The sequence below is a fragment of the Cervus canadensis genome, chromosome X (assembly GCF_019320065.1).
Source record: "Cervus canadensis isolate Bull #8, Minnesota chromosome X, ASM1932006v1, whole genome shotgun sequence".
NCBI lineage: Eukaryota > Metazoa > Chordata > Mammalia > Artiodactyla > Cervidae > Cervus > Cervus canadensis.
The window spans coordinates 75,901,063-75,923,405 of record NC_057419.1 but is presented as its reverse complement, the minus strand read 5'-3'; the positions used below and the strand labels follow the sequence as shown (position 1 = coordinate 75,923,405).

The 22,343-nt window shown below is 40.6% G+C and overlaps 1 pseudogene; it reads right to left on the bottom strand.

The window, feature by feature from the left end:
• Nucleotides 1–1,406: 1,406 nt before the first annotated feature.
• On the bottom strand, nt 1,407–21,649 carry LOC122435613 (annotated as a pseudogene).
• Nucleotides 21,650–22,343: the final 694 nt, after the last annotated feature.

The window sequence follows — 22,343 nt, the reverse complement described above, 5'->3', positions numbered from 1 at the left end:
TCTACTGTTGGTTCCCTCCGGAGTGTTTTTGATCTAATTTACTGCATTATTCATTTTTAATTGACTCTTTTTTATTTCTTCTAGATCCTTGTTAAACATTTCTTGCATCTTCTCAATCCTTGTCTCCAGGTTATTTATCTGTAACTATATATTTTTTTCAACATTTTGAATCATGTTTATTATCTTTATTCTAAGTTCTTTTTCAGGTAGATTCCCTATTTCCTCCTCTTTTGTTTGGCTTGGTGGGCATTTTTCATGTTCCTTTACCTGCTGGGTATTTCTCTGTCTTTTTATCTTATTTAGATTGCTGTGTTTGGGGTGGCCTTTCTGTATTCTCTTAGTCTGCTGTTTCTTTTTATTGTGGAGATTTCTCCCTGTGGGTGGGGCTGGATATTTGGCTTGTCGAGGTTTCCTGGTTAGGGAAGCTTGCGTTGGTGTTCTGGTGGGTGGAGATGTGTTTCTTCTCTCTGGAGTGCAATGGAGTGGCCAGCAGTGAGTTTTGAGATGGGTCTATGGGTTTGATGTGACTTTGAGCAGCCTGTATATTGACGCTTTGGGCTATGTTCCTGTGTAGCTGGAGAATTTGTGTGGTATATCTTACTCTGGAATTTATTGGTCCTTGGGTGGTGGTTGCTTCCAGTGTAGGTATGGAGGCTTTTGGATGATCTCTTATTAATTAATGTTCCATGTAGTCAGGAGTTCTCTGGTGTTCTCAAGTTTTGGGCTTAAGCCTCTTGCCTCTGGATTTCAGTCTTATTCTTCCAGTAGCCTCAAGACTTCTCCATCCATACAGTACTTTAGCTGGAGGATGTAGTGGGAGACTGTGTGGCCTGGAACTTGTCGTTGCTGCAACCAGTCGTTGCTGCATGATGCATTGAGTCACTCTCTTCGCAAGCACCGTCAGTACTTCCAAATCACGCCATTCACCCTGTGCTCCTTATTGTTTTAAATGAAACGTCTTCAGCACTCCCAAGCAGACTGTTTAGAACAGTGGGGCTTATTCTGACTGGTTCTGTATTTCAACAGAAAACCTAGATCAAGGATGCTGCTGTACTGTGCATCCCTAGCAACAGCCACATAGCCTCTATAGTCCTTCTGGCAAATGGATTTCCTGATTATTTCCTCTTTTATGGAGACATGAGCAGTAGGCATAGGGATGCATGAATTTAAAATGAAGAGAGTTATTTAAGTTCTAAATGTTATCAATGATCCCATTTTGTACAGTAAAATGTTCCTCTTCCCCCCACCCCCAAAGGAGTTGCCAGCCTAGCCAAGTACTGGGTGCAGGGTGGGCAGTTTTAGACAATTGGGATCCTGGCTGAGAGTAATGGGCCCTTCTGACTCAGGGGTTCCTATTCTCCCAGGAGACCCCATGTCTACTTCTCCTCTCCTCTCAGGATGAGGGACTACTGTCTTAAAATCATGGGCTCCTCTTCAGCCAGTCCACCTGCTCCTTCTCCTAGGGATGGAGTCAGATATAGGATGAGAGTTCCAGAAGTCTTCACAGAATTTCCAAATGCTGTTTCATCATTTGCAATTTCTGTTCCTCCAATTTGCCCCCATGTGACCTCCACCCACTCTTCAGTCTCTGCCTTTGAAATCCATGGAGGAAAAGAGCAGAAGCAAAAGGCCAGAGACTGTTCCAGAGCTCACCAGGTGTGGGCGCTTCTGACTTAAGTCAATCCATCCCTAAGTAAATTTTCCTGGACAACATGCTCCAGGCAGGAAGGCTGAATTTAAAAAATGCTAACTTACTGCAAGGTCTGGGGAAGTCCTTTCCTCTTTTCTGGGCCTCTGTTTTCTCATATCAAATAGAGGAATGGTTGAGATGATTGCTAAGATCCCTTCAGCTCCATGAGTCTATGAAATGTCTATTGTTATTGCTTTTCCTTCACTATCCTGACCTTCAGAGCCACCAGCACCAACCTGGAATGTGATTCCTTCACTTTGGTGGTGAATGGCACGAGGTAACCAAGAACCTGGCCTGTCTTCCAGTACCATAAGCAAATGAGCCCCAAGGTGAGCCATGGCACTGGGAAGGGCAAAGGGAAAGGAGAGGATTGCCATAGGTTTCCACTCTAATCAGGAGCAAACTCCTCATCAGAGTGGATCCATGAGGGCTCAAAGACTAAGGTCTGGATTACAGAGGGAAGCTGGCCTCCAAAGATTTGGGAGGCTGGGATCCCACCATCTTGCAACTGCTTGGCAGCTCTGAGGTCAAAATCACCTTCTGAGGAATTGCCAGGTCCGTTAACATCACTGTGCAAATTAGAGGGTCCAGGCCAAGGCAATTCTACCAGAGACCTTACAAACCAAAGTCAGCAGGCAAGTGCCTCTCGACCCTCTTTCCTCTGCCTTCCCACAGTGTCCCCCTTACCTCCCCCAAGTTCTCCTAAAGAAAGGATCTGGTTTGCCTAGGTCCTTATCTGGGACATTATTAAGCTACTATTAACACTCCTATCAAATCAGGTGGTTTTGTTCTGGTCTGTTGTGATGGTTCTCAGAAGATATTTCATTTGTGTCAGGATATGGTAATGTCTGAAACTAATCTTGCTTGAGAAAAATGAAAAAAAAAAAAAAAATCCACCTGCTTAACAGCTGAGTTCCTACCCTGGACCCAAGGGTCACATTCATTATGGTCTTCAAAAGGAAATCATGCTTTCAGGTGAACTACTGCAACAGACCCCACTCTCTGCCTGCCACTAAACTAAGCTTCTAGGGACTGGATGCTTGGAGAAGGAAAGAGGAGGCAAGAGGATGTGCCTGGTCAAGTAGGAGGGGGAGTGGAATTGGGAGGGCAGCACCTCAGACGGGGACAGTGGGGAGAGGCAGGAGATAAGAAAAAGCAGTTTTTACAAAAGCCAAAATTAAAAACCAAAACCATTAAAGATGCATAAAGTTACCTTTGCACTTCTGTTGTCTCCTCTTGCAAATAGAGGTGGTGCTGCCAGGGAGCTGCTCCAGCACCCGTGTAGGACTTGAGTAGCTGCATACAAATGTGTAACTCTAGATTTGGATGGGCTGCAGGCTTTATCAGTGTGGGGCATGTAGCTGTATGCAAGGGTCCCTGGCACCCTGTATGTTGGCATGAAGACAGGGTATGCCCCAATTACTGTGTGCTGTGATGCAGTCAGCAGGGTGCATGTTGACACCATCATGGTGGTGCCAACCACCATGCCCATGGCCGTGACATTGGTCTTGGGAGGGTTGACTGGTGTCCAGTAGATGGCAGAGTGAGTGCTGCTGGGCTGGATGACCATGGTGTAGTAGATGACATGAGGCTGGGCAGCATACACCGGTTGTATGTCCTAGGCTCTCTGGGCGTACAGATTCTGCTGGGGGTAGGCACTTATGATTGGATTTGTGGCCATCCGATAGGGTTTGGGTGAAGAGGAGTAGGGGGATCAGAGCAGTATTACTCTGGGTTGGTAGGACCTTGTATGATGTCCCCTCAGTATATCTGAAAGCCATAGAGGATTTTTGGTAAGTTTGGCTCTCGGTCCTGGTGTCCACTGGGAGGTGGAAATAGGTAGCTTCAGTGGCACAGGAAGATGAGTTCTCTGGCTAGGTCTATTTCATCAGCAGAATTGCTGGAGCATAAGGGGAGCTACTGGCAGGTTATAGGCTGGGATTGTAGGCAGGGGCTGCAACTGGATAGGCTATGGGGTAACCTGTGTAAGTCACGTTCTTTGGGTTGACATAAGGAGCCCCAGGACTGCAAGGGACTATAAACAGGGTTCACTGTGGATGACTGAGAATTCAGCAAGCAGCTGCAGGCGAAAATGGCAGCAGTAGCTGAAGCGATGATGCCTTTGTCTTCTCTGAAGGCTATACAGGTGATGCTCTCACTCCCTCACCAAGTGTCCAGTAAGGTGATGGATGGTGCACAGGGGCTGGGAGCCTCCTCCTCCTCAGTGACTGGGAGTTGAATCCTCTGAAGTAGTTGCTTAGGAGCCCATCATGTGCTGGGAGGGCCAGAAGATCTTTTAAACTTACAAAGAGATGCTGTTGTCCACCCACTGAAAATTACTACTATAAAGAAATCATAAATCTGGGAGTGGAGAGAATACTATAACATTCTACTTATACTAATCAAAGAGGAAAATGGGAGTGTTGTGGTTCATTCTCTGCATTCTTAATCACATTTGCTTCATATCCTAAGCACTTACACTGTTCATACCCAGCTGATAATTAAAAAGGTATTGGCACACAAATGATACAAAAATGTAACTGATTGACTGTAAAGTTCCTCTCAGAGTATTGATGTTAACAGAGAATACTCCCCTAAAAGTAATGATTTTTTTAAAAAATTATTTATTTTAATAGGAGGCTAATTACTTTACAATATTTTGGTGGGTTTTGCCATACATCAACATGAATCAGCCATGGGTGAGAAGTAATGATTTTGATGTCAAACTTTTAGCACCATGGGGAAAAAGTGAATTTTTAGGCCAATAGGCCTTTTGGGGGCCCTTCTGAATAGTTATATGAGGCAAGTCCTTTCCTCCATATCTCCCATTCTGTTGATATATCTTTTTTCACATCTTAGTGAAGTGTCTTATGGTATGTAGATATAGTCTTGGCACTTAAGTGTTATTTTTTAACTATAAAAGAAGATGTAATGGCTCAATAAACATTCAAAGAATAAAGAAAAGAGGCAATTACCTTTTCTAAATATAGACAATTAAGAAACTTTCCAGGTGTTCTTTTATTTATTGCAAGAATAGGAAAGAAATTGCTTTATTCAAAACATTATTAAGTAATAAAAATACTCAATAAGCACTTATTTAAAATTTATTTTATGCAGAACATTCCATTTTAAGTTCTATAGTATAAATCTAAAGTATAAAACAGTATCCATACTCTCAGAAAACTTACAATTAACATGTGATGACAAAAATAACACAAATAAAGCAATTAGAGAACAAGTAATGTGAAACCAATAAGCACATGACAACACATACTATTCATTCTTCTTGTCTCAAGAGTATTTCTGCTGTTTCTTCATCCTGGAACACTATTAGCCCAGGTGGTCACATTGTTTAGTATTGTCTGTCTCTCCATCTATTCTTAATCCCTGCAATCAAACTGTAATACTTTGTCTTTTTTTCCTTCATAGTGTTCATCATTATCTGAAATTATTTCATTTATTCACTTGTTTCCTGTCTTTATTGCCCAAAATATAAGATTCACTGAAAGAAAAGCCTTTCTCCTTCTTTACTATGTATATATATATATATATATATATATATATATATATATATATATATATATATATGACATATAATGTGAAAGTATAAGTTGTACAACGTGATTATTGGTAACAATATTTAAGACCTACACTTTTAGCAACTTTCAAGTTCAGTTCAGTTAAATGACTCAGTCGTGTTCGACTCTTTGCGACACCATGACAGTCTCCACATCAGGTGGCCAAAGTACTGGAGTTTCAGCTTCAACATCAGTACTTCCAATGAACACATAGGACTGATCTCCTTTAGGATGGATTGGTTGGATCTCCGTGCAGTCCAAGGGACTCTCAAGAGTCTTCTCCAACACCACAGTTCAAAAGCATCAATTCTTCTGCACTCAGATTTCTTTATAATCCAACTCTTACATCTATACATGACCACTGGAAAACCATAGCCTTGACCAGATGGACCTTGGTTGGCAAAGTAATGTCTCTGCTCTTTAATATGCTGTCCAAGTTGGTCATAACTTTCCTTCCAAGGAGCAAGCGTCTTTTAATTTCATGGCTGCAATCACCATCCACAGTGATTTTGGAGCCCAGAAAAATAAAGTCAGCCACTGTTTCCACTGTTTCCCCATGTATTTGCCATGAAGTGATGGGACCGGATGCCATAATCATAGTTTTCTGAATGTTGAGCTTTAAGCCAACATTTTCACTCTCCTATTTCACTTTCATTAAGAGGCTCTTTAGTTCTTTTTCACTTTCTGCCATAAAGGTAGTGTCATCTGCATTTCTAAGGTTATTGATTTCTCCTAGCAATCTTTATTCCAGCTTGTGCTTCATTCAGCCCACCATTTCACATGATGTACTCTGCATATAAGTTAAATAAGGAGGGTGACAACATACAGCCTTGACATACTCCTTTTCCTATTTGGAACCAGCCTGCTGTCCCATGTCCAGTCCTAACTGCTGCTTCCTGACCTACATACAGGTTTCTCAAGAGGCAGGTCAGGTGGTCTGGTATTCCCATCTCTTTCAGAATTTTCCACAGATTATTGTGATCCACAAAGTCAAAGACTTTGGCATAGTCAATAAAGCAGAAATAGATGTTTTTCTGGAACTGTCTTGCTTTTTCCATGATCCAGCAGATGTTGGCAATTTGATCTCTGGTTCCTCTGCCTTTTCTAAAACCAGCTTGAACATCTGGATATTCACGGTTCATGTATTGCTGAAGCTTGGCTTGGAGAATTTTGAGCATTACTTACTGCCTTGTGAGATGAGTGCAATTGTGTGGTAGTTTGAGCATTTTTAGGGATTGCCTTTCTTTGGGATTGGAATGAAAACTGACCTTTTCCAGTCCTGTGGCCACTGCTGAGGTTTCCACATTTGCTGGCCTATTGAGTGTAGCACTTTCACAGCATCATCTTTCAGGATTTGAAATAGTTCAACTGGAATTCCATCACCTCCACTAGCTTTGTTTGTAGTGATGCTTCCTAAGGCCCACTTGACTTCACATTCCAGGATGTCCGGCTCTGGGTGAGTGTGACTGATCACACGTTTGTGATTATCTGGGTCATGAAGATCTTTTTTGTGCAGTTCTTCAGTGTATTCTTGTCACCTCTCCTTAATATCTTCTGCTTCTTTTAGGTCCATAACATTTTTGTCCTTTATTGAGCCCATTTTTGCATGAAATGTTCCCTTGCTATCTCTAATTTTCTTGAAGAGATCTCTAGTCTTTCTCATTCTGTTGTTTTCCTCTATTTCTTTACATTGATCGCTGAGGAAGGCTTTCTATCTCTCCTTACTATTCTTTGGAACTCTGCATTGAATTGGATATATCTTTCCTTTTCTCCTTGGCTTTTCACTTCTCTTCTTTTCCCAGCTATTTGTAAGGCCTCCTTGGGCAGCCTTTTTGCTTTTTTGCTTTTCTTTTTTTGGGGGGATGGTCTTCCTCCCTGTCTCCTGTACAATGTCATGAACCTCCGTCCATAGTTCATCAGCACTCTGTCTATCAGATCTAGTCCCTTAAATCTATTTCTCCCTTCCACTGTGTAGTCATAAGGGATTTGATTTAGGTATATAAGTATTAATCAAAATCATAATGCTATTCATTATATCTCTAGAACTTACTTATTTTATAACTAAAATTTGTGTCCTCTAACCAGTATCTGTCTTCTGAAGGGGACAACAGAGGATAAAGTGGTTGGACAGCATCACCGACTCAATGGTCATGAGTTTGAGCAAGCTACAGGAGATAGTGAAGTACAGGGAAACCTGATGTGCTGCAGTCCATAGGGTTTCAAAGAGTTGGACACGACTGTTCGACTGAAAAACAACAACAACAACCAGTATCTGTGACCATGTTCCCCAACCTCCAGTCCCTGGCAACAGCTATTCTACTGTTTATGCAAATTCAACTTTTTAAGATTCCAGAGAACAATGAGATTATGCAATATCTCTCTTTATCTGTATGACTTATTTCACATAGCATAATACCCTCACGGTTCATTCACTTTGCCACAAATGAATAAGGCAATGGCTAGCAGTTACATACACAGACTGGTAACAATTCAAAAGCTACTATTTCACCATGCTACGGGTCAATAACCATTTGTGACTAGGAAACAGATTAACCTCCTTAAACTAACATTTTTTCCCTTCATGTATTTTATCACTGAGTTTCCTAAGAAGTCTCTAAAATGTAGGTCTACTACACTTGAATTTAAGCAATTTCTGAAACACTCACACCTCTTCTTTCTGAATATGTGAAGCTCAGCTCTAAGCAAACACTGTAAACCTCTTATTAAGAAAGTTTCTAGGCAAAATTACATTCTTTTACTCCAGATTTAGATGGATGAATATGTGTCCTATAATGCAATCAAAAACTACTTATTTACATAAAAGTTAAAAAGCAGTTGCTGCTGCAATTGCAGATCCAATCCAAAGTGTTCATATAGCCATCAAACTCCACAAATAATGTTTTTTTTTTTTTTTAAGACTTAGACTTTAGACACAAGTTTTTTTTTTTTTTAGTTGGAGGATAATTACTTTACAATACTGTAGTGGTTTTTGCCATACATTGACATGAATCAGCCATGGATTTACATGTGTTCCCCATCCTGATACATCCTGCCACCTCTCTCCCCATCCCAGCCCTCTGGGTCGTCCCAGTGCACCAGCCCTGAGCACTTGTCTCATGCATTCAACCTGGGCTGGCAATCTGTTACACACTAGATAATATACATGTTTCAATGCTATTTCTCAGATCATCCCACCCTCGCCTTCTCCCACAGAGTCCAAAACTCTGTTCTGTACATCTGTGTCTCTTTTTCTGTCCTGCATATAGGGTTATTGTTATCATCTTTTTAAATTCCATATATATGCATTAGTATACTATATTGATGTTTATCTTTCTGGCTTACTTCACTCTGTATAAGGGGCTCCAGTTTCATCCATCTCATTAGAATGGATTCAAGTGTAGCCTTTTTAATGTCTGAGTGATATTCCATTGTGCATATGTACCATAGGTTTCTTATCCATTCGTCTGTTGATGGGCATCTAGGGGGCTTCCAGGTCCTGGCTATTACAAATAGTGCTGTGATGAACATTGGGGTGCACGTGTCTCTTTCAGATCTGGTTTCCTCGGTGTGTATGCCCAGGAGTGGGATTGCTGGGTCATATGGCAGTTCTATTTCCAGTTTTTTAAGAAATCTCCACACTTTTCTCCATAGTGGCTGTACTAGTTTTCATTCCCACCAACAGTGTAAGAGGGTTCCCTTTTCTCAACACCCTCTCCAGCATTTATTGTTTATAGACTTTTGGATAGCAGCCATCCTGACTGGCGTGTAGTGGTACCTCATTGTGGTTTTGATTTGCATTTCTCTGATAATGAGTGATGTTCAGCATCTTTTCATGTGTTTGTTAGCCATCTGTATGTCTTCTTTGGAGAAATGGCTGTTTAGATCTTTGGCCCATTGTTTTGATTGGGTCACTTGTTTTTCTGGAATTGAGCTGCAGGAGCTGCTTGTATATTTTTGAGATTAATCCTTTGTCTGTTTCTTCATTTGTTATTACTTTCTCCCATTCTGAAGGCTGTCTTTCCACTTTGTTTATAGTTTCCTTTGTTGTGCAAAAGTTTTTAAGGTTAATTAGGTCCCATTTGTTTATTTTTGCTTTTATTTCCAATAATCTGGAAGGTGGATCATAGAGGATCTTGCTGTGATTTATGTCAGGGAGTGTGTTGCCTATGTTCTCTTTGGGGAGGTTTTATAGTTTCTGGTCTTTAATTTAGACCTTTAATTCTTTTTGAGTTTATTTTTGTGTATGGTGTTAGAAAGTGTTCTAGTTTCATTCTTTTACAAATGGTTGACCAGTTTTCCCAGCACCACTTGTTAAAGAGGTTGTCTTTTTTCCATTGTATATTCTTGCCTCCCTTGTTGAAGGTAAGGTGTCCATAGGTACGTGGGTTTATCTCTGGGCTTTCTACTTTGTTCCATTGATCTGTATTTCTGTCTTTGTGCCAGAGCCATACTGTCTTGATGACTGTGGCTTTGTATAGAGCCTGAAGTCAGGCAGGTTGATTCTTCCAGTTCCATTCTTCTTTCTCAAGATTGCTTTGGCTATTCAAGGCTTTTTGTATTTCCGTATAAATTGTGAAATTATTTGTTCTATTTCTCTGAAAAATACTGTTGGTAGCTTTATAGAGATTGCATTGAATCTATAGATTGCTTTGGATAGTATACTCGTTTTCACAATATTGATTCTTCCAATCCATGAACACGGTATATTTCTCCATCTATTTGTGTCCTCTTTGATTCCTTTCATCAGTGTTTTATAGTTTTCTACATATAGGTCTTTCGTTTCTTTAGGTAGATATACTCCTAAGTATTTTATTATTTTTGTTGCAATGGTGAATGGTATTGTTTCCTTAATTTATCTTTCTGTTTTCTCATTGTTAGTGTATAGGAATGCAAGGGATTTCTGTGTGTTAACTTTATATCTTGAAACTTTAGTATATTCATTGATTAGCTCTAGTAATTTTCTGGTGGAGTCTTTAGGGTTTTCTATGTACAGGATCATGCCATCTGCAAACAGTGAGAGTTTTACTTCTTTTCCTCTCTGGATTCTTTTTATTTCTTTTTCTGCTCTGATTGCTGTGGCCAACACTTCCAACACTACGTTGAATAGTAGTGGTGAGAATGGGCATCCTTGTCTTGTTCCTGACTTTAGGGGGAATGCTTTCAATTTCTCACCACTGAGGATAATGCTTGCTGTGGGTTTGTCATATATAGCTTTTATTATGTTGAGGTATGTTCCTTCTATGCCTGTTTTCTGGAGAGTTTTTATCATAAATGGATGTTGAATTTTATTAAAGGCTTTCCTTTCTGCATCTATCGAGATAATCATATAGTTTTTATCTTTCAATTTGTTAATGTGGTGTATTATGTTAATTGATTTGTGGATATTAAAGAATCCCTGCATTCCTGGGATAAAGCCCATTTGGTCATGCTGCATAATCTTTTTAATATGTTGTTGGATTCTGTTTGCTGGAATTTAGTTAATGATTTTTGTCTATGTTCATTGGTGATATTGGCCTGTAGTTTTCTTTTTTTGTGGCATGTTTGTCTGGTTTTGGAATTAGGGTGATGGTGGCCTCATAAAATAAGTTTGGAATTTTACCATCATCTGCAATTTTCTGGAAGTGTTTGAGTAAGATAGGTGTTAGCTCTTCTCTAAATTTTTGGTAGAATCCAGCTGTGAAGCCACCTGGTCCTGGGCTTTTGTTTGCTGGAAGATTTCTGATTACAGTTTCAATTTCCATGCTTGTGATGGGTCTGTTATGATCTAGTTCTTCCTGGTTCAGTTTTGGAAAGTTATCCTTTTCTAAGAATTTGTCCATTTTTTCCAAGTTGTCCCTTTTATTGGCATAGAGATGCTGGTAGTAGTCTCTTACGATCCTTTGTATTTCAGTGTTGTCTGTTGTGATCTCTACATTTTCATTTGTAATTTAGTTGATTTAGTTCTTCTCCCTTTGTTTCTTGATGAGTTTGGGTAACAGTTTGTCAATTTTGTTTACTATTTCAAAAAAACAGCTTTTAGCTTTGTCGATTTTTGCTATGGTTTCTTTAGTTTCTTTTGCATTCATTTCTGCCCTAATTTTTAAGATTTCTTTCCTTCTACTAACCCTGGAGTTCTTCAATTCTTCCTTCTCTAGTTGCTTTAGTTGTAGAGTTACGTTGTTTATTTGACTTTTTTTTGTTTGTGTGTATGTTTCTTCAGGTAAGCCAGTAATGCTATGAATCTTTGCCTTAGCAATGCTTTTAAAGTGTCCCATAGGTTTTGGATTGTTATGTTTTCATTTTCCATCATTGCTGTGCATATTTTGATTTCTTTTCGGATTTCATCTATGATTGGTTGGTTATTCATAAGTGTTTTATTTAGCCTCCATATGTTTGAATTTTTAATAGTTTTTTTTTTTTTTTTTCCTGTAATTGAGATCTAATCTTACTGCATTGTGGTCAGAAAAGATGACTGGAATGATTTTAATTTTTTTGAATTTAGCAATGCTAGATTGATGGCCCAGGGTGTGATCTATTCTGGAGAAGGTTCCGTGTGCACTTGAGAAAAAGGTGAAATTTATTGTTTTGTGGTGAAATGTCCTATAGCTATCAATTAGGTCTAGATGGACTATAGTGGCATTTAAAGCTTGTGATTCCTTGTTAATTTTCTGTTTAGTTGATCTATCCATTGGTGTGAGTGGGGTATTAAAGTCTTCTTCTATTATTGTGTCATTGTTAATTTCCCCTTTCATCCTCATTCGCAGTTGCCTTACATATTGCAGTCCTCCTATGTTGGCTGCATACATATTTATAATTGTTATATCTTCTTCTTGGATTGATCCTTTGCTCATTATGTAGTGTCTTTCTTTGTCTCTTTCACAGCCTTTATTTTAAAGTTTATTTTATCTAATATGAGTATTGCAACTCCTGCTTTCTTTTGGTCTCCATTTGCATGATATTTTTTTTTTCCAGCCCTTCACTTTCATTCGTATGTGTCCCTTGTTTTGAGGTGGGTCTCTTGTAGACAGCATTTATAGGTGTCTTGCTTTTGTATCCATTCAGCCAGACTTTGTCTTCTGGGTGGGGTATTCAACCCATTTACATTTAAGGTAATTATTGATAAGAATGATCCCATTGCCATTTGCTTTGTTGTTTTGGGTTTGTGTTCATACAGCCTTTCTGTGTTTCCTGTCTAGAGAAGATCCTTTAGCATTTGTTGGAGAGCTGGTTTGGTGGTGCTGAATTCTCTCAACTTTTGCTTTTCTGTAAAGCTTTTGAATTCTCCTTCATATCTGAATGTGATCCTTGTTGGGTACAGTAATCTGGGTTGTAGGTTATTCTCTCTCATTACTTTAAGTATGTCCTGCCATTCCCTTTTGGCCTGAAGAGTTTCTACTGAAAGATCAGCTGTTATCCTTATGGGAATCCCCTTGTGTGTTGTATGTTGTTTCTCCCTTGCTGCTTTTAATATTTGTTCTTTGTGTTTGATCTTTGTTAATTTGATTAACATGTGTCTTGGGGAGTTTTGCCTTGGTTTTATCCTGATTGGGACTCTCTGGGTTTCTTGGACTTGGGTGGCTATTTCCTTCCCCATTTTAGGGAAGTTTTCAGCTATTATCTCCTCAAGTATTTTCTCATGGCCTTTCTTTTTGTCTTCTTCTTCTGGGACTCCTATGATTCAAATGTTGGGGTGTTTCATGTTATCCCAGAGGTCCCGGAAGTTGTCCTCATTTCTTTTGATTGTTTTTTTTTTTTTCTTTTTTCCTCTCTGCTTCATTTATTTCCACCATTTTATCTTCTACCTCACTTATCTTATCTTCTGCTTCTTTTATTCTACTGTTGCTTCCCTCCAGAGTGTTTTTTATTTCATTTATTGCATTATACATTTTTAATTGACTCTTTTTTATTTCTTCTAGGTCCTTGTTAAGCATTCCTTGCATATTCTTAATCCTTGTCTCCAGGCTATTTATCTGCATCTCCATTTTTTTTTTTCAAGACTTGAATCACTTTTATTATCATTATTCTAAATTATTTTTCTGGTAGATTCCCTATCTCATCCTCTTTTTTTTTTGCTTGGTGGGCATTTTTCATGTTCCTTTACCTGCTGGGTATTTCTCTGTCTTTTCATCTTATTTAGATTGTTGTGTTTGGTGTGGCCTTTCTGTATTCTGGTAGTCTGTGGTTCCTTTTAATTGTGGAGGTTTCTCCCAGTGGGTGGGTTTGGACATTGCTTTGTCAAGGTTTCCTGGTTAGGGAAGCTTGCATCAGTGTTCTGGTCAGTTGAGCTTAGATACCAGTTTTATAAATGTGAATTTCTTGCCTATTTGCCTTTCTTTGTTTCTTCTCCTTTGTAAACATATGCCCAGTTTCCCAGCAGCTTCAAACACAGATGGTTGCCTTATTGTGACAGAAGCAAAAATGCTACATTAATGTTTAACAGGACTAAAAATTATCTTGGCAGCAGTGACATATGTTACTAGTTAATTGTTACACTGGAAGCTACCTTGCTGTTTCAAAACAGGGACTCATTTACAGCTTTCTTCACAGCAGAATAAAATGCCAAATTTGTTGGGGTAAGTTTTAAATTCAGTTTAACAAAACTTAGTCATTAAGAAGATAATTCTTTCATATTATCTGCATGCCTAAATAAGAGTGGATGACAATGTTATTTCTGGTTAAAAGAAAGCCTGCATTTGCCTTGTATTCAAGCAAACTTATGTGAATAACACAGGGTGCCCCAGAGATAGTCAGTGATTTCAATATCTTTTATATATAATTTTACACAATTGATACTATGAGTATAGCAGCTTGTTGTATAATGGAAGTAATTTCAGAGTGCAAATAGAATGCTATAAACTTTACCTTTATGAAGAAATATTAGCAAAGCATCTTTAATACCTTCTCAGCAACAGCTATTTGATGATTTTTACTAAGAAATTTCTATGACCCATAGAGTCAGTTAACACTGTGCTGAGTAATATCATCTTTTGAAAGTCTCTATTCTCCTATGAATGTTTATGATTATTAGTGCTTACCAAGTGAGATATTGTTCATTCAGTGAAATATTTCACAAAATATAAGGAAAACTTTTGAAAGCTGAAAATTTAATTTTAATCAAATTTGCTTTAACAATCTAAATCTTTATTCCTCTCCATGTTTCACCAAGGTTTAGGTGGAAAATTTTTAGTTGTCCAGCTGTTGATATTAGATACCAGCTATCAGTTTAGTTGTTCAGTATCTTAAGACAGCAGAAGAAATTTTATAAAAATATCTGACCAAAATGGAATAACATGGTAATTGTTAAACCTATAAACACTACAAAACCAAACAAAATAATACCATGAATGCACTGGACTACTTCCTGGAGAAAGTTTCCAGTCCACTACACAGGGAGGAAAAACCTGACCACGATTGACAATTCATCTGAGATGAAGGTAAAGTGTGGAGAATATGTGTAAGCCAAAGTATCTAGAGTTCACAGTATTGAGAAAACAGGCATGCACATAAAGAGAAATCTAGAGAGCTATAGACACTATTTGTTAATTATTCAGTTGAATACTGACCAATGAATGTGTATAAGGAAACTACCTAAGGCCAAGGAAAGAACCACTTGAAAGGATTAGAGAAAGTTCTGCATGGAGCTCACACAAGTCTTAAAATAGTTTCTGTTACCACTACTCAAGAGTGGAAAGTCTTATAATTCAGGGGACATCAGGTGAAGTACTATGAAGGGTCATTAACTAGTTGTAGAGAAGGTCAGTTACATACAGAGGGACAAAGATAAGATGACAACAAACTGCTCATCAAAAACTGTGCATGAATGAATAGAGATGGCAAAATAGAAAGATCTTGTGTTTACTTTCTCTCAAAGACATACAAAAATCACAACTACTTGAAGAACAACCACTGAAAAAGTATAGGAAACTACCAAAAAGATATTTTACAGCTAAAGACATAAATAAGAGATTAGAACAAAATGGGATAGGAAGGTGAACTCACATTACAGTCAAGTCCTGTACTACTGGGCGGACAGCACTTCAGTCAGACAATTCAGTTGCTCAGTCATGTCTGCCTCATTGCGACTCCATGGACTGCAGCACGCCAGGGTTCCCTGTCCATCACCAACTCCCGGAGCTTGCTCAAACTCATATCCATCAAGTCGGTGATGCCATCCAGCCATCTCATCCTCTGTCATCCCCTTCTCCCCCTGCCTTCAATCTTTCCCAGCATCACGGTCTTTTCCAAGGACTCAGTTTTTCACATCAGGTGGCCAAAGTATTGGAGTTTTAGCTTCAGCATCAGTCCGTCCAATGACTATGCAGGACTGATTTCCTTTAGGATTGACAGGCTTGATCTCCTTGCAGTCCAGGGGACTCTCAAGAGTCTTCTCCAACATTACTGTTCAAAAGCATCTATTTTCGGGGCTCAACTTTCTTTACAGTCCAGCTCTCACATCCATATATGACTACTGGACTTCCCTGGTGGCTCAGACGGTAAAGCGTCTGCCTATAATGTGGGAGTCACGGGTTTGATTCCTGGGTCGGGAAGATCTCCTGGAGAAAGAAATGGCACCCTACTCCAGTATTCTTGCCTGGAAAATCCCATGGCTGTAGTAGCCTGGTAGGCTACAGTCCGCAAGGTTACAAACAGTTGGACACGACTGCGTGACTTCATTTTCACTTTTTCACTTTCTTTGACTAGATGGACTTTTGTCAGCAAAGCAATATCTCTGCTTTTGAATATGCTGTCTAGGTTGATCAGAGCTTTTCTTCCAAGAAGCAAGCATGGACAGCACACAAACTGGAAAATGATTGCATTGCAGAGGCTCTTCCAAAGGATTGAGAAATCTGAGCCCTGGGTGTCTTGCACAGGGAAGATGAGCCACCAGGACATTTAGCTTTGAATGTGTGCAGCACTTATATTGAAAGACCCAGAGGACTAGGGGAAATACAGATTTCACTCTTAAAGGGAGTATATAAAATCTCACATGCCCTGGAACCCAGAGTAGAAGCAGTAATTTGAGAGAAGTCTGGGTAAGATCTACTCACTGTTATTGGAGAGTCTCCAGAAAGGCAGGAGACAGCTGCAGCTCACCATGGTAACATACACACTGGTGGAAGCCATTTTAAGGATCTCTTTCTACCAGGTGGACACTAGTGCTGACAAGCACCATTATGGAATCCTCCCTCTTGCACATTAGCACCAAAACATGGACCTACCCAATAGCCTGTAGGTGCCAGTGTTGGAAAACATCAAGCCAGACAACTAACTGAGCAGAGACACAATCCCACCCATCTGTAGATAGGTTGCCTTAAGTCTTACCAAGCCCACAACTTTGCCTTGGCATGGCCCTACCCACTGGAGAGACCAAAATCCAGTTACAACAAGTAGTGGACAGGCATCAGCCCCAGAATTCTCTGGGTACTGGCCCTCCTTGCAAGGAGGCTACTTTTGCCTCTGGACCAGTCTTTTCAAGCAGGGACAGATATCAGATTTCAAGAAAGCTACAATCCAATAGCTTGCAGATACAGTCTACCTAGGACTATCTGAACTCTGATCCTGTCTATAACACATGTTTCAAGACCACAGACCATGTCCTTAAATGTGCCAGGAACCTCCAACACTTGATCCAACACCCACTCTTGGATCTCTGGGTCCTTAACCAGATTTCAGAACACAAGTACACGCACCAGTAAACTATCAATAACCCCAGCATGAGGCTTCACTCACAAGTGCATAATCAACAGCCTTAGAATATTCTGGACCATGACTCTGCCTACTAGTGAGCTGGTATAATCTCCAGAGACCATGATAAAAATCCTGCCCTTTTTCTTTCACAGCTTACTGAGGCAGTCCAAAACTACACTAATCTAGATATTTCCACCCCCGCCAGACTTCTGTACCTACATGTCCAGTTCATAAACCAGTCAGCTGCTGATATTCACTGAAAACTATGCCAGCTAGAAAAGGGCCCTGAGACAACCCCCCCCCCCCCACAAAGAGACCTTCTAGAAATAGCCTTCGAGATGTTCAATAATAGAGAGGAAGCGGCTAAGAGAAAAAAAGACCATGAGAGAAAAGCTAAATATGCCTTTTTGGCAGCAACAATTAAGATTAGCCCAGCCCAAGTCAACCCAGACTGAAACTTAAGACCGCCCTGTACCTTGCTTCTGAAGCAACCAGTGAGGACACTGGACAAAGACATGCTTGAACCTATGGCCCCCACAAAAACATGCTCAACCTGTGGTCAGTGGGGACACTGGAGGGTGGACTGTCCCCAGAGATGCCCTGACTCCCCTGGGGAGGTCCCAACCTCCCAGACCTGGAGAGTGAAATGTCCACAGGGATGCCCTGGTGCCCCTGGAGAGATCCCACTTCTCCCCCAAACCCCAGCCCAATCCTACGAGAATTGTTCTAATGATGGGGCCCAGGTTCCAGTCCCCTGGCACATGTCCCGGACATGAGCTCAGAACTTAGGGTAGACGGGGTAGTGGCCAAAAAAAAAAAAGATCTCTTTTATAGTAGACACTGGAGCCACTTTCTCTCTCCTAACTTCCTACTCTGGCCCAACTCAAGACTCAAAACTCACAATCAAGGGGGTCTCTGGAGTTCCCTTAAGGCCAAAAATCAGCCCTCCGTTACTCTGTCAATTTAGAAAATCGACCTCATACCTTCATTCCTCATAATACCTCAGTGCCCAATGACACTCCTAAAGAGAAATTTGTTATCCAAGTTGGGGGTCTTTATTACCATAACCTCCCTCAATACAGTTTCTATATTCTGCATGCAGATGACACCTAGACCATCCCTATCACTCACTCCTGACCTTCCCTTGGATATACCTGTGTTAGACCCCCAAGTCTGGGACACTGATCACCCATCCATAGCCAAACATCATCCCCCAGTCCACATTACCCTAAAGGACCCCTCAACCATAATCACCCAACAATAGTACTCTCTCACCCTGGAGGCCCACAAGAGACTTAAACCTATCAGAGACCATCTTCTTCAGGGTTCTATCTTAATTCCTACCCATTCACCACATAGCACCCCTATTCTGACAGTAAAGAAGAGACTAAACTCTTGGAGACTGGTCCAGGATCTGCGAAAAATCAATGAGGCCATCACACCGACATTCCCAGTAGTCCCTAACACTTACACCCTTCTGTCTGCCATACCCCCGACTGCAACCCACTTCATGTTATTAAATCTCAAAGACACCTGTTTCTGCATCGCCCTCCACCCCCTTTCCCAACCCCTTTTCGTCTTCACCTGGCAAGACCACAAGGCTCATGTTTCCCAACAATTAACATGGACAGTTCTCCCCCAGGGGTTCAGAGGCAGCCCCCACATTTTTTGGACAGGCTTTACAAAAGGACCTACAGACACTTGACCTAGCCCCAAGTCATCTCCTCCAGTACATAGATGACCTCCTTTGTAGCTCAACCCAAAGACTTTGCCTCCAACATGCTGCCAAACTCCTTGTGGCCCTGGGATCCTGGGGTTATCGGGTGTCCCAATCCAAGGCCCAAGTAATACAGACAGATGTCACCTACCTGGGACAGTCCATATTCCACCAACAAGAAACTATTCCCCCAGATAGAACCCAGGCCTTAATTAACTGTACACTTCCAAAAACAAAAAGAGAACTCCTGTCTATCCTCGGCCTCTTAAACTTTTTCCATATCTGGATCCCTAACTTCTCCCTTATTGCAAAGCTGCTCTATGAAGCAACTAAAAGATGTCTGGATGAGCCCCTCTTTAACCCTTCCTCACTGGCCAATCCTATTTGCCAGCTCACCCAGAGCCTTCTCCAAGTGCCAACTCTCCATCTGCCAGATCACACCAGACCATTCTTTCTTTTTGCCCATTCCAACCAAGGACAGGCCCTGAGACTTCTATGTCAGCGGGCCGGAGACACCTGGGCTCCCACAGCCTATCTGTCTAAACAGCTTGACATGGTAACCAAGAGGTGGCCTCCCTGCATACAGGCCATGGCTGCTATTGCAGTCCTCATACCCAAAGCAAATAAACTCTCTAGACATGCCCCTTTAACAGTCTGTTCTCCACACACCTTCCAAGACTTACTATCACATCAGGCTTTCTTCTCCCTTCCCCTTTCCAGGGTACAGGTCCTACATGACTTTGTCCTTGACCCTCAGTTCTCATTATCCCCCTGCTCTTCCCTTAACCCCGCCAGCTTATTACCCACAACCTCTACAACAGACTCTCTCCTACATAGCTGCAACCACCCTCTTAATATCTGAAGTCCAAAAACTAACCCAAAATTCTCCTCTCAATGTATGCTCACCTCATTCCTTCAAAAATTTACTCTCTCATTGGACTTTCCTTTCTCTGTCCCCTGCTTGACTACAAATCCTCCACACACACCTCCTCGACCCATCCCTTTCTTTTATGCCTTGTAAACCTCTTAATCCTGCTAGCTTACTCCCTACACCAGATCCAGATCCAGAAACAAAACACCTATTTCATGACTGTGTTCAGACCTTAGGTATGACACTTAATCCCTTTGAACATATAACTGAGCAGCCCCTTACTGACCCCAAAGTCCGATCCTGGTTTACAGATGACACTGCCCAAAAACAAGCCCCATTTGGGGCTCAATACACTATAATTCAGGGACAGCCCAACAAAGTTACCCCCCTTGCTTCATCAAGTCAGCCACACTCCCAACTCACACAACCTCACAACAGGCTGAACTGATTAACTCTTACACAAGATTTGACCCTAGCCAAACACCAAAAGGTAAACATTTATACTGACTCCAAATATGTCTATAACATATTAATGAACATTATAACATTATAATCTGAAAAGAGAGGAGATGGCTCACTCAGAAGGGCACACCTATTCTCAGTGCTTCTTTTATTTCTGAATTCCTCCATGTGGCTCAGTTCCCAAAACAAGCTGCTGTAATACATTGGCAGAGACATCAGTGACATAGTCCTATCTCCTTTTATAACAATATAACAGATCACGAAACAAAGCAGCATGCCGCCTCTGTTAGTCCTGTCTTTACTATAGCCCAAATTGGTGAGCCTAACATGCACACAGTTCTTTCATTTTTACATTCCCTTTTCCACCCCACTGCAAAAGTACTTAACATTTTCCCTCAGAACTTTATTAAACTGACTAAGGATGATATGACTTATTTAAATAATCTGACCCAAACTTACACCATTTGTCAATGGACAAATCCTAATTCTAACATTTGTCCCCCTCCTTTCCCCACCCACCAAATTCACAGACATCTTCCCACGCAAGACTGGCAGGTACATTCACCCTCATGCCACCTGTAAAAAGGGTTAAATTTCACCTAGTCTTTGTAGATACATTTTCTAGGTAGATTAAACCTTTCCCAACTGCTAACAAATGAAGCCCTACTGTGGCTCAGCTTATTCTTACTGAAATATTCTCAAGGTTTGGAAAGCCTTCCTCCCTCCAGTCTGACAACGGGTCTGAGTTCCCATCCCAAATCACCCAAAATATTGCACGAGCCCTTCCAGTTCCTTGGAGGTTTCACATTCCTTATCATCCCCAGTCTTCTGAAAAGGTTGAGAGAGTCAACCAAGTCCTAAAAGAAACTCTGACCAAATTAGTGATCGAACTTCATCAGGACTGAACCAAACTCCTCCCTTTAGCCCTCTTAAAGTTCTGGGCCTTACCAAAAAAACCTTTAAATATCAGTCCATTCGAGACCATGTATGGGAAGACCATACCTTTGGGTCTTTCCCCCCTCCCAAGACAGTCCCAAACTGCCTTCCCACCTTCCTTTTCCTTTACTTGCCCAGATACGAGATGCCCTTTGATGACATATAGATATCTTACTCCCTCGACCACACCCCAATCTTCCATACCCATCTCTTCAAATAAGAGGTAAAGTCTATATGACAGTTCAATCCCACTCAGATCTAGCCCCAAAATGACAAAGATCTTACATGGTAATTCTGCTGATCCCTACTGCAAATAAATAAATAAATAAATAAAATCACCCCTTGGATACACATCACCCGGTTAAAAAAGGTTATACAGCCCAATGATGAAAATGCTTGCCAGATTAACACTTATCAAGTTTCTCACACAGGCCCTACAACTCTAAAGTTCTCATGGTTTCCACTGGCCCCAACTGGCAATGGACGACCCTGCCAGTATCACGGATACAATTATTCCTAGAATAACTTCTGACAGATATCTGGGTCTTAAGTCCTCAAAGATCCGTGCTCAAACACATTGAAGATTACATCTCCCCTGTGACTACAAAAAACATTTTATAACCTTTACCCCTTCTTGGACCATTCATTTTTATCATCCTCCTACTCACCTTTGGACCTTCTTTGTTTAATCTTTTCCAGAGATTCCTCCAAGACTGGATCCGAGCCATTTCCTGAGACCAAGTCAAGACTATTCTTTTGCTTGAGACCCTGAGGCTAAAATAAAAAATCAATACTACAAGCCTTAGACTTCCTTCCTTCCAGACCACAAATCCCTGACCCTCATTTATCAGCATGAACAAGCCCTGAACATTAACTGCACCCACCTCTCTTTCTCTTTTTCTATATATTCCTTAGGATCTGGAATGAAGGAAAGTTACATGGCTCAAAAAATAAATAAATAAATAAAAAAGAATGTGACCTGCTCCCACAGTAGGTCCAGAGATCAGCACAGTGTTGGAGGGCATCCTAGGGAGGTAAGGTGGATTGTGACTCCCAGAAAGGGAAAGGACTAAGACAGCAGTGACTCAAGAAAAACATTTATTATTCTTATTTTTTAGGATTTTTTCTCCCCCCCACCCCCATTGTAATTTTCAATTTTATTGGCACTAAGAAATTCAATTAGGCTTTTGAGCTTTTTTTTTTCCTTTTTCCCAGTCACATTTTTATTGATGTCATAAATCTCTGCCTGTATATTGGGCTTTTGCAGTTCTGTGGCGTTTTCCTCTTTTTTCCATTTTTTTTTTTTCATTTTAAAATTTTAATGTTTAATTTTTTAAACCCAGTATTATTTTTCCTACATTTATTCCTTTGCTATTCTTACTGTTCTTTTCCCTTTACAGTTAATCTTTAACATATAGAAAT